The sequence below is a fragment of the Rutidosis leptorrhynchoides genome, chromosome 1, assembly GCF_046630445.1.
Source record: "Rutidosis leptorrhynchoides isolate AG116_Rl617_1_P2 chromosome 1, CSIRO_AGI_Rlap_v1, whole genome shotgun sequence".
Lineage (NCBI taxonomy): Eukaryota > Viridiplantae > Streptophyta > Magnoliopsida > Asterales > Asteraceae > Rutidosis > Rutidosis leptorrhynchoides.
This window is the reverse complement of record NC_092333.1, coordinates 665,505,329-665,518,813: the sequence shown is the minus strand read 5'-3', so window position 1 is coordinate 665,518,813 and position 13,485 is coordinate 665,505,329.

Sequence of the window (13,485 nt, the reverse complement as noted above, 5' to 3'; positions counted from 1 at the left end):
CCACCACTGGCTTTACATACTCGGGTGGTGGTGGTGGTGTAACTTCTTCATTGTTACTTACATCTAAAACTTTCCCATCTTCTGGTATTGGTTTTTCAGAATTTGTTGATATCATGTTAACATTTTCATTCCGAGGATTTACTTCATTATTACTCGGTAGCTTTCCTTGTTCCCTTTCACTCATCAATCTAACAAGAGTACCTACTTGTTTTTCTAGATTCAAAATGGAAGCTTGTTGAGTTCTAAATGACTGCTCAAACCTCTCATTCGTTTGGGTTTGAGTTTCAATAAATTGTGTTTGAGATTCAACTAGCTTAAATACCACTTCTTCCAGATTTGACTTCTTCTCGTCGGTTTGTTGTGGTGGTTTATACAAGCCAGGTCTTTGTTGATTGAAAGTGTTGTTTTGAGTTGGTTGGTTATTCGGACCTTGTTGGTTATACGAGTTATTGTCGGGTCCTTTTGGATTGTAAAGAATGTTTTGATTTCGATTGAAGTTTGGCCTTGGCGGTTGATAATTATTCTGATAACTATTTTCCAGCCTTTGGTTCATGTAGACAACATTCTCACGTTGTTCCATCGTTTGTTCAATGTGACAGTCTTTCATTAAGTGTGGTCCACCGCATTACTCACAACTGATTCGTATTGCGTGAATATCTTTATTCATCTTTTCCATTCGTCTTTCGAAAGCATCTATTTTTGCGGAAACGGAATCAAAGTCATGGCTAGAATCGGCTCTAGCCGCTTTAGATGAACGAAAAATATCTTTTTCTTGATGCCACTCATGAGAGTGGGAGGCTGTGTTATCAATAATTTTGTAAGCTTCAGTTGCGGTTTTCTTCATAATGGAACCACCAGCTGTTATGTCGATGTCTTTTCGTGTAGCAACGTTGACACCTTGGTAGAATATTTGTACTATTTGATAAGTGTCTAAACCGTGTTGAGGACATCCTCTCAACAACTTTCCAAATCTTGTCCACGCCTCATATAGAGTTTCATTTGGCTTTTGCGCGAACGTAACAATTTCTCCTTGAAGTCTCACGGCTTTGGATGCCGGAAAGAATTGTTTAAGAAATTTTTCAACTAAAACATCCCATGTGTCAATCGCCCCTTCAGGTAACGATTCTAACCAATCTTTGGCTTCTCCCTTTAAAGTCCAGGGAAACAACATGAGATAGATCTGCTCATCTTCCACTTCTCGGATTTTGAATAGTGTACAAATTCTTTTAAACGTACGAAGGTGTTCGTTAGGATCTTCATTCGGTGCACCACTGAATTGGCATTGGTTAGTTACCATGTGTAGAATTTGTCCTTTGATTTCATAATCTGGCGCATTAACTTCTGGCTTAATAATGGCGTGACCTTGGCCCGTGCGTGTGGCTCTCATTCGATCTTCCATACTTAGAGGTTCCGTTACTTCCATAATTGAATTTGTTGAATACGAATCACTAGAGGATTCTGATTTAATGGTTTGTGGCTCAGGAGGAATAATTAGTGGTTCAGGATCTTGGAATTGTCCTTGAATATGCTCCGGGTTCTTAATTGTGAAGTCGGGTTCAAAAGATGGATTATCGGAAATTTGAGTTGGAGTTCTTGTTCGACTAGATGACGATTCTAAAGAAAAATCAACGGCGACAATATTTGCTAGATGTCTTGATCGAGTTACAGGTGGTGAACGTATGAAAGGTGGTGAACGTTTTGCTCGGTGCATTCACAGAATATCCTATTAGTTATAAAAATAAGAAAAACTTATATAAGTTGTCCAATCAATAGACTTTTCTGATTTTGCCCACGTTTCGAATAGCCAAAAGATGCAGCAGAGGGGCAGGATTCGTTTGGTCTCAATATAATTGAGTACTGTTTGGCTCCAATAACCCGGTCCACGTACAAATCCAACTATTACTACGAACCAGAAAATTTTGATGTCTATCAATTTAACCACTTAAAATAAATTTTCGTAATTTTAAGAAATTTAGAGAAGAAGTAGAAAAAATTCTAAGTCCTAAAAACTAGAATGGCGAGAAATAAGAAAGAAAAAGATTGCGCGTCGAAAAAGGTCGAAAAATAAAAAGGTCGAAAAATAGGCGTCGAAAAATAAAAATAAGAAAGTAGTGCGAAATACGGCGTCGTAAAATTCTAAAGCACCTAAAACTTAATCTAAGGAATAAGCATTTAAGGGATTTTACGGCAAAGCCTAAAAATTCTAGAAGTAAAAATAACTATGGCAAAACTAAACTTAATACTAAAAGTTGTAACTATAGTCTAAAAATATAAAGGTAATAAAACTTAAAAAAAAAAATTATTATTTATTATTTTTTTAAAAATTTTTTTTTTTTAATTTTTTTTTTTTAAAAAAACGAATTTTTTTTTAAAAACGAATTTTTTTTCTTAAAAAAAAACGTTTTTTTTTTTTTTTAAAAAAACGATTTTTTTTACAAATTAATAATTTTTTATAATTATTATTTTTTTTCAAAACTTTTTTTTTAATTCATTTACTATTCATGAATAGTAAATGAAAAGAAATTAATTAATTTACTATTCACATGAAAGCGACATGATAGAAATTATTAATTACAAGTTACATAATATACCCCTGAAGTATTTAATAAATACGACTTTTTAAAATTTTACGTATCAAATTTTGATTCTAAAATATTATTATATTATTATATTCTATTTCAATATTATTATATTATTATATTCTATTTCAATATTATTATATTATTATATTTTATTTCAATATTATTATAATTAAAAATATAGCGTTTTAGCGCTCCCCGGCAGCGGCGCCAAAAACTTGATGATGTAGCGTGAGGGTACGAAATAGTATTATTTTTAATACAAAATACTACAAAATATGACACAAGTTTTATTAATTTACGGATGAGATATACCTAAACCTTGCTACAACACTATAGGCAGTGTACCTAATCGTAGAGTAGTGTAGTTTTTAGTAAGTCCGGTTCGTTCCACAGGGAGCTGGTGATACTTACTATATTTTTAACTATATTTATACAAAATATATATAATTATATAAGTAGTAATATTATTATAAAAGGGGGGTTTTACCGTTTAATGACCGGTTTGTCGATTCTATATTTTAAGCGTAAAGATAAATGACGATAATTAAAGTGCGTAAAATAATGACAATAAATAAAATGACAGTAAATAAAATTGCGAGTAATAAAATGACAGTAAATAAAGATACGATGAGAAATATAATAAAAGAATTATGCTTATTTAAACTTCCGTAATCATGATGTTTGACGTGTTGATTTTAATTTATTACCATGGGTTAATTGTCCTTTGTCTTGGTTTATTTGATACGTCTATCTGGTTTTTGTCCATAATAGTCCATCGGTCATAAAAATAAAGTGCGAGTATCCTCGTCAAATTACCCTTATACCCGAAGTCAAATATTCCAACTGATTAAGGATTTAAACTGTGACGCAGTTATCACTTCTGTCAACAATTACACCAGTTATCACTGTATGTAATCCACCCCTGTTTTAATTAGTTTATGAATATTAATTCATCCACTTGATCAGAATGAATAATCAATTACCCAACCCAATTGATTAATTAAATGATTATAACAGATTCCATATGAACATCACTAAATAGGACAACCATAATCATTATTAATTATTAGGTTAATTAATTTGAAGATAGGTTCGACAGACTCCAATGAGTTGTCACTCAATTAGACAATACCCCCCATATATTAATAGTCAATAGTTCAATTTCCACAAGTGTCGGTCTTTTGCCCAAACCTTAATTATGGTCCAAAGTTCAATAACCCCTTCTTAATATTTTAGCCCAACATCACGATTACTTCGGCTCAAATAAGCATAATAATAACTTAGTTACGATACATCAATGTAAAAAGGTTGAACATAACTTACAATGATTAAAAATAGCGTAGCGTTACACGGACAGAATTTCGACTTACACACTCAAACGATCTCTATCATAAATCTTATTATTATCATAATTTAAAATTAAAATTAAGATTATTGTTATATCTTATTAAGTTAACATTATGATAGAGATATAGAATATAGATATTGATAATTGATATTGATAAATAAGAAAAAGATAGAAAAAGGTGTGTTTTTACATTACGATTACAAAGCCTTTTATAGGCGAATTTAGAAATTGAATTTTCACTTATGACCCCTGAACTATGCTCAATTAACAACTTTTTATTATTTAATATTATTCTTATTATGAATTATTTAAATATTATATTTTATTCTTGTGCATAGTTGACTCGTAATTTTTACACCGTTGCGTCGAGCGTTGAGAGTTGACTCTGGTCCCGGTTCCGGATTTTCGAACGTCCTTGCGTACAATTTTATATTTTGTACTTTGCGTTTTGTAACTTGTACTCTTGTCATTTTTAGACGTTCCTCATCAATAATTTGAACCTTTTTGATTGTATCTTGTACTTTTGAGCTTTTTGGACCTTTGTGTCTTCAATTCGTCGTTTTCGCCTTTTGTCTTCGCACTTATTTAAAATAAACGAATATTACTTGAAAATGGAACAATTGCAACTAAAATCTTGTCTTTCTTGGGGGATTTTGCTATGAAATATATGTTCCTTTTTAGCCTTATCAATATCCCCACACTTGAGCGTTGCTTGTCCTTAAGCAATACAGTCTTGAAATAATATAATACATCACACGAATCACTTCTTTATTCTTCACACTTTGTACATCAGTGATTTTGATAGAGCGGTATAAACAATGATAGTAACGATATGGTTAAAGGTGGGTGTGTCATCCACAGTTGCCTTGGGTTTAGGACAACGACACTTGCAATCAAATAGCCGATTTACTTTCGGTTTCCAAAGCAAAGTGCACATTTGAAAGGCGGTTTACAGTCCCACATGACTATAAAAATTTAGATCCTTTAAGGAAATTGGATCTTTATGAAAACATTTGATCTTTTGAAAATTCAAGCTAGATTTTACCCTAGACAAGTTTTCTGATTTGATCCATCATCGGTGTTGCAAAATATATTTGTGGATCAATATTTTGGCTAAAACTTTTAGGTTCGTGTAATCCACTGCTATCCCGGTATCGGAAAGTACACATCCAGTTTACTTGTTCCGTATATTATCTTTCGGTAAACTACCGTCTGGTTGTAAAGGAAAGCGATGAACAAGAAACTGTTAAGGCAATGTCCCGTGACATGCAGATGATTATGGTCTTATTAACGTGTCGGATGCTAGAACTATCCTTGGTAGGAGCAATAGTAAAGATCATCCTATAATTTTTTTGGTCTGGCACAAGGTCTTGTCTCCGACCATGCTATGCAACCACCGTTCTTACGGTTGACACCCGATTTGGTTCAGGTGACCTAATGAATTCTAGGTGAATTCCCAGGATTTTACGTTCAATGGTAATGAACGCATTGAAAATGGGTTTTCAGAAAACAAATCGGTTTGTAATTTTGATCAAAATATTTTCTCGTTCAAGCTCGAGTTTAGATATCATTGAATTCCATGAGTTTGAATTCTCAATCTTTAAGGTCAATCTCAAGGATTGAGTAATATCAGTCTTAAAAGCTAATTTTTAATCTTTAAGGAGATTATCCTTTCTGGGGATCTGATTCATTAGTCTTATCAAGCTAATTTGCACGGTGCCTCCCCATTGTACGAGATAAATCCTTCTCATGGTTAGGATAAATCTGACCACTTGGCGACCCTGTTTGATGCTGAGGTCCGTGGATTTCCTGCTGATTTTAGAGATGACTTTTCTAGATTTTTCGTCAACCTACAGCTGGTCTGGACGACAACTTCTTGACCTAAATCAAGAAGCGCGTGTCTTTTTCGGAAGACTTTACTTCCTTTTAATGATGGAATTGATTCATCGTGTAGATCCATATTTCTTTCAAATATATTACAGTAAACCGGGTAAAACTGATTAGTATCATCCAAAACAAAAGTACCTGCAATAATCTTGTACAAAGATATGTGATAGATAATTTTTAATTGAATAACTTGGTACATTCTCCCCACACTTAGTTTCTTTCTTTACCTTTTTATTCTCCTTTATTCCATTTTAAATGAATTCAAGCATTTTAGGTTGTTTCTCAATTTATGTCCTTTCCGAGGTAACGATAATTTCGGCATTAACACCTAGTTTTATCGTTCATAAATATGTATAAACATGATTTTGAATTCATTTAGTTAAAAAATTTTAAAATTTTCATAATATTTAGAAAATAAGCCAAGTATAAACCCGAGAGAATTTATAACCCTTCCCCACACTTGAGATCATGCAATGCCCTCATTTGCATGAAATCAGACTATAATTATTAATTCATGAGAGTGATTAGTGTAGAAAAGTGATTAAAAATACCCAGTTTGTAATTACAAAGCTCGTCGAATGATAGATGGCGCGCCTCATCGTTCATTCCTTCATTTATTATATCACATTTGTTGTTTTGCATCTTGTCGTCAAAATCAGTACCTTTTGCTGAACTTAATGTTAGTCTTTGAAAGTGCGTTGTTTTACCCTGTTGTTTACATGATAAAATACGAACATATATACATATTTTTAAAGTTGGGTATATTACCCCACGTTCAAAAATTTATAAAATCAAATATATTTTTTTTTTGGCATACTTTAAATCAATAAAATTAAAAATAATGATGAAAAAATTTTTCGCCCCGCCCTCGGGTAAAGTAATTTCGGCTCAACGGCCTAGTCTTCAACTCACGACGAATTTTAGAAATCATTTTTTTTCAACTTAATGAAATAAAGTAAATTTTTGTTTTTAAATTCACACAAAACTTAAAAAGAAAACATATTAATTTCATATAAAACCTAAAAAATTCAGAATGGGGGGAGAAAACTAGTTCTTTAGTGTCTGCTAGCGGAAAAGACCAATCGAATTCCATTCTCGGAACTACACGAGAACAGAACAACTAACTCCAAACAGCATTTTCTTTTTAGAATATTTGAATCTCCTCACACTTAGGTAGATGTGGTGTCGAAATTGTGATTAACTTCATCGTCAATTTCTCTTGGACCATAATCAACTTGCATATCTGTGACTTTTGCTTTAAGCCAGTGACCAGCTTTTTCCGTAATATCCACAAATTCAACTAGCTTCGCCTTTTCTTTAGGCGACAGATTGGATACTAACCGGTTATATAACCTAAAGTTTCCCTTACTTTTAGCATCAATAACCCGTTTAAAAAGTTTCTTCATTGAACTGTTAATAACGGGGTTATTTAATTTCGTATCAACTATGGGGTTCTTTATTATCAAGTCATCATTAGGTGTTACTTCATTTTCCCCACACTTAGGCGTTCTATTATTGTTAAGCATTACCGTTGGAGTTGGTAAAACAACATGGTTCTTACCAATCGTTTTTGTCGGTTCAACGGTTTTGGTTTGTGGATATTTAGACTTTCGAATCATAAAGGTGATCGATTTCTCATCATTACTAAGTGTCATTCTACCCTTTCTTACATCAAATAACGCCCCGGTGGACGCTAAGAATGGTCGACCTAAAATTAGAGGAACGTTTGAGTCCTCTTCTATGTCAATGACAATGAATTCGACTAGAAAGGTTAAATTACCTACTTGAACGGGTAGGTTGTCAGCAATTCCAACTAGGTGCTTAATGGTTTGATCAAGGAGTCGAACACTCATATCCGTTGGAGTTAACTCACCTACACCTAATCTCTTATATAATGAAAGAGGCATAACACTCACACTTGAACCTAAATCTGCTAGTGCATCATACATGACACAGTCACTAAGTAGACAAGGAACAATAAATTCACCCGGATCACCTACCCTAGGTGGAGGATTTGGTGGAACTGTCTTCACCGGGTTTACTTCTACTGTTTTTGTTTCTTGCACTTTTTTATTCTTCTTCTTCTTCTTTCCAGAGGTATCACAAACTTTATTACCTATTACTTGCTCATACTCAACTCCTTTTCTTGGAAACGGGATGGGTGGTCTGTATGGTGCCACCACTGGCTTTACATACTCGGGTGGTGGTGGTGGTGTAACTTCTTCATTGTTACTTACATCTAAAACTTTCCCATCTTCTGGTATTGGTTTTTCAGAATTTGTTGATATCATGTTAACATTTTCATTCCGAGGATTTACTTCATTATTACTCGGTAGCTTTCCTTGTTCCCTTTCACTCATCAATCTAACAAGAGTACCTACTTGTTTTTCTAGATTCAAAATGGAAGCTTGTTGAGTTCTAAATGACTGCTCAAACCTCTCATTCGTTTGGGTTTGAGTTTCAATAAATTGTGTTTGAGATTCAACTAGCTTAAATACCACTTCTTCCAGATTTGACTTCTTCTCGTCGGTTTGTTGTGGTGGTTTATACAAGCCAGGTCTTTGTTGATTGAAAGTGTTGTTTTGAGTTGGTTGGTTATTCGGACCTTGTTGGTTATACGAGTTATTGTCGGGTCCTTTTGGATTGTAAAGAATGTTTTGATTTCGATTGAAGTTTGGCCTTGGCGGTTGATAATTATTCTGATAACTATTTTCCAGCCTTTGGTTCATGTAGACAACATTCTCACATTGTTCCATCGTTTGTTCAATGTGACAGTCTTTCATTAAGTGTGGTCCACCGCATTGCTCACAACTGATTCGTATTGCGTGAATATCTTTATTCATCTTTTCCATTCGTCTTTCGAAAGCATCTATTTTTGCGGAAACGGAATCAAAGTCATGGCTAGAATCGGCTCTAGCCGCTTTAGATGAACGAAAAATATCTTTTTCTTGATGCCACTCATGAGAGTGGGAGGCTGTGTTATCAATAATTTTGTAAGCTTCAGTTGCGGTTTTCTTCATAATGGAACCACCAGCTGTTATGTCGATGTCTTTTCGTGTAGCAACGTTGACACCTTGGTAGAATATTTGTACTATTTGATAAGTGTCTAAACCGTGTTGAGGACATCCTCTCAACAACTTTCCAAATCTTGTCCACGCCTCATATAGAGTTTCATTTGGCTTTTGCGCGAACGTAACAATTTCTCCTTGAAGTCTCACGGCTTTGGATGCCGGAAAGAATTGTTTAAGAAATTTTTCAACTAAAACATCCCATGTGTCAATCGCCCCTTCAGGTAACGATTCTAACCAATCTTTGGCTTCTCCCTTTAAAGTCCAGGGAAACAACATGAGATAGATCTGCTCATCTTCCACTTCTCGGATTTTGAATAGTGTACAAATTCTTTTAAACGTACGAAGGTGTTCGTTAGGATCTTCATTCGGTGCACCACTGAATTGGCATTGGTTAGTTACCATGTGTAGAATTTGTCCTTTGATTTCATAATCTGGCGCATTAACTTCTGGCTTAATAATGGCGTGACCTTGTGTAGAAACCCGAACTAATCCTCCCGGACGGAATCTTCAACAGTTAGTTTCATCGCGATGATCGACTCCAAGTAAGGTCCTTAATATGAGCTATCGCACAGCGGAAGACTTAATTCATACCTGAGAATAACATGCTTTAAAAGGTCAACATAACGTTGGTGAGATATATAGGTTTGATGCTAGCAGCATTATAACTATGGACCACAAGATTTCATATATAAAAACATAATACACTCGCAAGTGTATGAAAAGCATTCCAAGCAGTGGGCACCCGGTAACTAGCCTTAACAAGAGTGTGTACCCCTGAGTTATAATAATATGTGCACCGAATCAAGTGCGTTCCGTTAACCTCGAAGTACTAAACACCCGTTCTTCTAGTTTACTAGAACAACATCTGGGTGGGGGTGTAAAACCCGATAGATCTATCTTTAGGATTCGCGCCTACCAGTTCATAAACCAATAGCTAAAGTTACCAAGCTAGGGGATTTTTGATTCAAACCCATGTAGAACGTAATTTTAGTCACTTGTGTCCATAACGTAAATCATTTATAAAAATAGCGCATGTATTCTCAGCCCAAAAATATTTAAAGTTTAAAAGGGACTATATACTCACCATACTGTATTTTGTAGTAAAAATACATATAACATCATTGAACAAGTGTAGGGTTGGCCTCGGATTCACGAACCTATATCATTTGTGTATATTAATACATATAATCATAATCAAACAATTTTTATATATATTTAGTTATGTATTAATGTATATAATTTAATTTAAAATATATTTATATATTATTCATAACTTATTTATAATAACTTTTTATTTAACAAAATAGTATTTAATATCAATATAGATGTACAATATATTTTTACATAAATGTCCTTTATTTATTAAAGTATATTTTTAATATTAATACTATAATAATGACAAAAATAATAATGATAATAATAATAAATTTAATTATAAAGATACTAAATTTTAACCTTAATAATAATAATAATAATAATAATAATGATAATAATAATAATAATAATAATGATAATAATAATAACACAAAGAAATAATAAGAGTGTATACCCTTAGAAAGTTTTCTAAAAAGAATTGTCCAATTCAAGACTCGAACCCGTGACCACTCAAACATCCACAAGCACTTCAAACCACTCATCCACTTTAGTTTTCGTGTTTTAATATAAGCACGTTTATACTTAAACGACTGTCTTCGGCCCAGCAGGATATGAAGCCTGGTCCAATTGAAAAAGGAAGAATTCGGCCCAACAGATAAATTAGATTTCGGCCCAAGCTGGAACCCAAATCGTGGCCCACCAGAAACTAAATCACATTCGCGGCCCAATAGTTAAACAGGAATTCAGTCCAAGTAGATTAACTAAGTCCAATTTGTTAGATTATAATAGGTCTTGAAATTTAAAAACAATTACTCCGTAACTTTAATCTATGTAGGGTTTATTGCCAGCTAGCACAATCATTCCTTAAATTATTTTGTGGGGTTCGATCTTTATCATCTTCATCAGCAAAAGGCTCGGTCATCATCATCAACATAATCATGATCTAACATTTATTCACCATCAAACTTCTCGAGTCATAATCATCATCGAGTTATATCATAATCATCATCAATATTCCTTATCATCTCCATCCTTGTTTCTCACAGTTCTGTCTTCGAAAATCAGACAGAAAAACAAGAGAGGTAGCAACAGGATCACAAAATCAATACACTGTAGCGTAATATTTGTGGGTCTAGTGGTGATCCGGTTGTTCACCGAAAAGGAAACAGGTGTTGTAGGAATTGCGTAAACAGGAAGATAGGTTGGTATATGATGATTTCCGTAGGTTTGTAAAGAAGAAGAAGGGATAGATGGAAGTGGTTGATGATCGTCAATGATGGAGGGATTCTCCGATGGTGGTCCTATTCAAACTAAAACAGAAATAGAAGAAGAGAAATAACGAAAAGAAAAGTAGCAAGGTTTTTGTGATGTTTTATATTTTGTTGGTGGGTCTGATGGTCATGAAATTATAAACAGAAACAGATGGACAACGTAGCGGGTGGGTTGTGGAAGTATTGGTGGTTTCATGGGTGGTGTTTGATCTTCGGGTTAAACAGAAAACAGTCAGTAGGATAGTAGTTGCAAGAATTTGATGGTTACTGAGTTTCTTTATCGAAGATTGCAGCAAGTAATTTTAATGGATAATGGTTCTTGGATGGTGGTGTGTGGAGAATACCGGTGTTAAAATGAAGTCATGCAAACAAAGAAGGAAAGGAGGAATAAGGGTGGTTGTCGTTGGAGGTTTAGGGTGATGGTGAGGTGGTTACATATAAATAAATTGAAGGTGGTTCTTGATGGCTTGGGTGATTGTCGAAAGTGGCTTTGGTGTGGGGTTCCTCGGCTGATCAGAAAGAAAGCAGATAACAGGTACGGTTATTGAGTTAAGTGTTGGATTTTCGTTGAAACAAGGTTCCAGAGAGAAAATAAAAGAGGTGATCGATGTTCGGTTGTTCTTGTTGGTGATGCCGGGTTGTTGAAGAAGAAGAAAGGTGGGTTGGGATGATTCATTAGTTATTTAATAAGATGATGGTTGTTTTGGGAACATTCTTGTTGATAAAAAAAATAAAGCAAGGTGATGATGAAGGCTTCGGTAGACAGAACAAAGAATAGAGGAAGAGAATAGAGATGGTGATTCAAATGGATTCTTGGATCATATAAAGATAGAAAAGATGGAGTAAAAACAAAGGGGAGCAGTAGTAAGAGAAAGTGGGTCGATTGTTTCCTTGATTAGCTATAATTGTTTAATTAAACACCGAACACTACTGTTATTTTCCCCTAATCAGTCAAAATTGACAGAATTTTAATAGCACGCATGATACAATTCGAATATGACTTCTATTAGAAATGGGAAATGAATTTGTTCCTGTGGTGTATTGATATCGATTTTTTTTTTACAAAAAAGTTCATATGCAAAGATATGATTCGATATGTTCTTCCTATTAAAGACAGAAACAAATTTATATAATTTAATTACTACTTGATACTGTATGATACAATTTTTCTTAATTAATGGTTTATTAAATAAGTACAATTAATTAATAGATATATTAATAATATTAAGTAACTACTAATAATACATTTAATAATAAAAAAAAAATGATAATAATCATATTAATGTTAATAATAATATAAGAATAAAAATAATAATGGTAATAATACTTTTAAATAAAATTAATGGTAATTTTTGTTAATAATAATAGATAGAATTATTAATGATAGTAATTATTATATAATTGATATTATTAATAAGTAAAAAAAAAATTAGTACTAATAATAACATATCAATTTATGTATATACACATACATATCTATTTACACATAATTGTTCGTGAATCATCAGGCTTGGTCAAAGGGTAACTCATTATCCAAATGTAGATTTCAAATTTTCTAGACTCAATATTACAGATTTTGCTTATCGTGTCGGAAGCATATAAAGATTAAAGTTTAAATTTGGTCGGAAATTTCCGGGTCGTTACAGTACCCACCCGTTAAAAAAAATTTCGTCCTCGAAATTTGAGTGAGGTCGTCATGGCTAACAATAAAATTGTTTTTATCACGAATATGAGTTGATATATAGAGTTTTATCATTATTGATTAATATAGATAAAACAATTCGATCATGTGAAGCGTACGAGTGAAGCTATCACAAATGAATGAAATGAGTAAGTATGGATTTATTCTAACCGATGTTGTGGTTATAATTGAATTCCGGGATTCACGAGATTTAAAGAAAATCTTTCGTAATAAGATTTGGTTCTTCGGCGACTTAGAAAACAGGATCTCCTTTGATTTAATGCGGCAAATCTGTTGTGATTTCTTTGTCGGATACTTATAAAACTACCCTCTTCGTTTCCTTATTTCCATATCCCACATCTTCTACTCTTTCTCCTTAATTCTTATTTAAAGATATTCTTAATGGCAACATTTTGATTTGTCAAATTACCAGAATATCCAGGAAAATAGAACTATCAAGATGATTTGTTCTTAATACGTTTCGGAATTGGATAGAATGTAAGAGCCGTGTAATATGGCACATGATGACGGTACTGTGAATCATCACATT